At 40.7% G+C, this 5,324-nt stretch overlaps 1 non-coding gene across 1 annotated transcript; it reads left to right on the plus strand.

The window, feature by feature from the left end:
* The first annotated feature begins 4,294 nt into the window (after positions 1-4,294).
* On the plus strand, positions 4,295-4,366 carry TRNAE-UUC (transfer RNA glutamic acid (anticodon UUC)). Its single transcript has one exon. It is a non-coding gene; the product is annotated as a tRNA-Glu (tRNA).
* Positions 4,367-5,324: the final 958 nt, after the last annotated feature.

Consider the following 5,324-nt stretch of genomic DNA (forward strand, 5'->3'; position numbering starts at 1 on the left):
AACCCACTTTCCAATCCAGGAGATGTAAGAGACTCAGGTTTGATCCCTAGATTGGGAAGATCCCCAGGAGGAGGGCATAGCAACTCACTCCAGTGCTCTTGCCTGGAGAATCCCATGGACAGAAGAGCCTGATGGGCTACCATCCATAGGGTCACAAAGAGTCAGACATGACTAAAGCAACTTAGCACAGCACAGCATGGGTATTGATCCAGCAATCTAAACTAAGTATCTGTGCAGAATGAGAACTGCTCATGAATTTCAGTGCATAAAATTGGGGTAGGCATTTGGACAGTCATAAAAGGGATAAAAAGAAAACCAAAGTGAAGCAGTCAGTCTAATTCATACTTTGATCTAAAAATCTTAGAGGAAATGGAGCAGGTAGCCTATTGGCTCAGCAGAATTAATCAGAGCAAGAACTAAGAGGAAAAAGATATTGCCTTTGGAAAGAGAAATACAGAAAAGGCTTTTTAGTTGTGTTATACAGAGTTCTTCAGAGAAACAGAGCAATAGGAATTTATATGTGTGTGTGTGTGTGTGTGTGTGTGTGGATAAAGAAACAGAGAGATGTATTATAAGGAATCAGCTCACATGATTATGGAGGCTTTCAAGTCCCAAGACCTGCAGGTTGACTTGGCAAGCTAGAAACCTAGGAGAGCAGATGGTGTAGTTCCATCTCGAAGGAGAGCAGACTTTCCCCAAAAAAACCTGATGTTTCAGTTCAAGTGTTAAAGTGAGAATAAAGCCACTTTGAAGATCATCAGGCAGGAAAGAATCTCCAAGTTCAGGGGAGGGTTGGCCAGACTGTCAACTAATTAGGTGTAGCACATCCCTATGATGGAGATCAGTCTGCTTTACTCCATCTACTGATTTTAATGTTTCAGATTTTAATGTTTCTTCTAGAAACACCCTCTTAGAGACACTCAGAATGTTTGCCTAAATATCTGAGCACCCTGTGGCCCCGTCAAGTTGACCCAGAAATTTAACCATCATGTTATAGAAACATAAAATAAAGTCAGTGAATTCACAAATCACAGGTCTCTGACACCTTGAGGAAATTAGACAAAATGACCACAAAGGTCACTGAGCTTTGGACACAGTTGGGCTGGATCAAACGGATAAGAGGGTCCATGGCGAAAGAACTGAACAGGCAGAAGTCCCAGTTGTTCAAGGGATGAAGTTCTCTCCCCATCCAGATCTTATGATGAGAAAAAGAGGAAACTCACAGTCACAAAGGAAGTAAAGTGTAATTACAGGGAGTCATTTATGGTCTGGCAGCCAATTCCATCCTGGGGGAAGGGACTTGAAGAAATTTGAGATATGTCCTTGCATACTCACTTGGTTCAGTCGTGTCTGACTCTTTGAGACCCCATGAACTTTAGCCAACCAGGCTCCTCTGTCCGTGGGATTTTCCCAGCAAGAATACTGGAGTGGGTTGTCATGCCCTCCTCCAAGGGATCTTCCCAATCCAGGGACTGAACCAGCCTCTCCTGCATCTCCTGCATTGCAGACAAATTCTTTACTGCTGAGCCACCTAAGAAATGCATAGATTAACTTATGAAAGATGAGTATTCACATAACATCTAAATGTAGCTTGTCATACTAAGTTTGTTCAAATCCTTGTATTGAATAGATAACAGATTATGTGGTTTCATGCCTGTACATTTCACCTATTGTACATGTCAGCCTGTGAGGAACTTTGGGACTGGGAGAATACTGAAGATTATTGCCCCTGGGTCTGTATAACCTGTCTGAAGGATCAGAAATGCTGTAGTAGTTGGTGACTTAGACTAGTTCTGCTGCCCTTGCAGAACTAGTGGTTGGACTGCAAGAGGTCAGGGAGCAGGAATGGAACTGGGAGTCAGCTTTGGCAAGGATAACTGTTGGAAACCAAATGGAACAAACAGAGTGAAATCGTTTGTCCTGAGAAGAGACTAGGAGAAAGTCTTGGAATAGTGTCCTCAGTTTCAAACCTTGTGTGCTTTTTCCATGTGTCTTAAGAGCAGCAACTATATTTTGCTTCTGTTGTTGCTATTTTTTGAGATCTCATAAAGCCCCAGAGAAGTTGTAATGTCTTTGATGCCAGTGCCGTTCACTCATATCTCTGCCTTCCACATGCCCTTCTTTCTGACAACTGCTGACATACAGTCACAGTGTTCACTTTGTAGCTGCTCAGTTCATGTTTGTTGAGCATTTGTTTTATAATAAAAAAAAATCTTAACTGACCTTTGGTTAATCAACTCGGTAAATTATGCATATGGATGCCCATGTCATACTGAAGTCCTGGCTGGAAAGCCTGTGTATTTGTACCATTTGAATTGAATCTTTACCAAGAATCACTTGTGTTATTCCTAAATCTATTTATTCCAGTTAACATTGTCATTACACTTATATTTTTAAGTATGCTCATTCAGATGATATATGAGTGTGAATGATGAAGTATTGATGCTTGTATGAAAACAATATTGAATTCTTAGGATAGACTTGAAGAAGATGAAAGAAAAAGAAAATCTGCTGAATGATGCATAGGCAGAAAATTACAAAAAAGTGAGAGAAAATGAAAAAAAATACAGATATTCTATATCACATTGCTTAGCAACTGTCTTAAGTTCCAGTTCACTTTGAAGAAATTCAAGTTGAGGCTCACATATGAGATAGTTTATGCATGGAAGACTGTGTAGAACTTTACATTAAAAATAATGGGTGAATGGATGTACATCTTTCACTGTACATTAAAATAATGTGCTTAAGGTAGTTGTAGGTTTTTTAATCCCCATTTTTATCAAATGATGGGCTAAATATCTATAGTAATATTGTTGGCTATGGGATAACTACTATGGTCAATTTTCTTAGTATCAAAAAAAAAATTCAGCATTATTCATCCCATTCCTCATGTTCTAACAGTACTTAGGCCTACTGCTTGTTAAATATAAGCAAAATATTACTTTCTTAGAAAAAAATTATATCCAATTATAGGAGATAAGATGTTTACATAACAGGTTGCAATGACTAGGAAAGCCATTAGGAGGTAGGATTTGAGTTGGAATGAGGAGAAATAAGAGAGCAGTGATGGAATGTGGGGAGTGGAGGCCAAGTCTGTTCATGGGAAGGTTAAGGGATAAGAAAACAAAGAGCCTGTAACTGGGAAAGCAGCTCTGAGCTATCTACCAGCTCCAAGGAGTCTTATTGAGGGAAAAAAGTGATTTATCTGAAGAATGGAGACAGGTGATGTCAGCTTCTGATGCCATGCTCAAGTATTTGTGATTTCTTTGTGTGGAGTTATTAAATGATTCTGAACAGCACTAATAGCAAAGAGAGATACCATAATTAAAGACATATTTTATGTGAAATCCATTCATTAGATAGATAGAAGGGGCAGGAAGTTGAAAGATATGGCAACCGTTAGGAAGATTATTATAAACAAATCTTTGAATTATTTGACCCCAACTCTCTAACTGTTCATAATTACTTGCTAATATAAAAGAATATTTTATTTTATCCTAATTTGAATGATAACTATCATTTTACTGTTGTTATTCTTTGCAGTTACTCTGAATTTCTTAGCCTCTTCAGTTCAGTTCAGTTCAGTCACTCAGATGTGTCCGACTTTTTGTGACCCCATGAATCCCATCATGCCAGGCCTCCCTGTCCATCATCAACTCCCTGAGTTCACTCAAACTCATGTCCATCGAGTCAGTGACGCCATCCAGTCATTTCATCCTCTGTCATCCCCTTCTCCTCCTGCCCTCAATCCCTCCCAGCATCAGAGTCTTTTCCAATGAGTCAACTCTTTGCATGAGGTGGCCAAAGTACTGGAGTTTCAGCTTCAGCATCAATCCTTCCAATTGAACACCCAGGACTGATCTCCTTTAGGATGGACTGGTTGGATCTCCTGGCAGTCTAAGGGACTCTCAAGAGTCTTCTCCAACACCACACTTCAAAAGCATCAATTCTTCAGTGCTCAGCTTTCTTCACAGTCCAACTCTCACATCCATACGTAGCCACTGGAAAAACCATAGCCTTGACTAGACGGACCTTTGTTGGCAAAGTAATATCTCTGCTTTTCAATATGCTATCTAGGTTGGCATAGCTTTCCTTCCAAGGAGTAAGCGTCTTTTAATTTCTTGGCTGCAATCACCATCTGCAGTGATTTTGGAGCCCCCAAAAATAAAGTCTGACACTGTTTCCACTGTTTCCCCATCTATTTTCCATGAAGCGATGAAACCAGATGCCATGACCTTCGTTTTCTGAATGTTGAGCTTTAAGCCAACTTTTTTACTTTCCTCTTTCACTTTCAGCATTGGTGGTATATTGGTGAGCATAGCTGCCTTTCAAGCAGTTGACCCGGCTTCGATTCCCGGCCAGTGCAGTGGGCTGACCATGGGGGCTTCCCTGGTAACTCAGAGGGTAAAGCATCTGGTTGCAAAGCAGGAGACCTGGGTTTGATCCCTGGGTCAGGTAGATCCCTTGGAGAAGGAAATGGCAGCCCACTCCAGTACTCTTGCCTGGAAAATCCCATGGACAGAGGAGCTTGGTAGATCGCAGAGTCGGACACGACTGAGCGACTTCACTTCACTTTTCACTTTCATCAAGAGGCTTTTTAGTTCCTCTTCACTTTCTGCCATAAGGGTTGTATCATCTGCATATCTGAGGTTATTGATATTTCTCCCGGCAGTCTTGATTCCAACTTGTGCTTCTTCAAGCCTAGCGTTTCTCATGATGTACTCTGCATTTAAGTTAAATAAGCAGGGTGACAATATACAGCCTTGACGTACTCCTTTTCCTATTTGGAACCAGTCTGTTGTTCCATGTCCAGTTCTAACTGTTGCTTCCTGACCTGCACATAGGTTTCTTAAGAGGCAGGTCATGTGGTCTGGTATTCCCATCTCTTTCAGAATTTTCCACAGTTTTATTGTGATCCACACAGTCAAAGACTTTGGCATAGTCAATAAAGCAGAAATAGATGTTTTTCTGGAACTCTCTTTGGCCACTGCTGAGTTTTCCAAATTTGCTGGCATATTGAGTGCAGCACTTTCACAGCATCATCTTTCAATATTTGAAATAGCTCAACTGGAATTCCATCACCTCCCCTAACTTTGTTTGCAGTGATGCTTTCTAAGGCCCACTTCACTTCACATTCCAGGATGTCTGGCTTTAGGTGAGTGATCACACCATCGTGATTATCTTGGTTGTGAAGCTCTTTTTTTTACAGTTCTTCTGTGTATTCTTGCCACCTCTTCTTAATATGTTGTACTTCTGTTAGGTCCATACCATTTCTGTCCTTTATCGAGCCCATCTTTGCATGAAATGTTCCCTTGGTATTTCTA

This window comes from Capricornis sumatraensis, chromosome 7 (genome assembly GCF_032405125.1).
Source record: "Capricornis sumatraensis isolate serow.1 chromosome 7, serow.2, whole genome shotgun sequence".
NCBI lineage: Eukaryota > Metazoa > Chordata > Mammalia > Artiodactyla > Bovidae > Capricornis > Capricornis sumatraensis.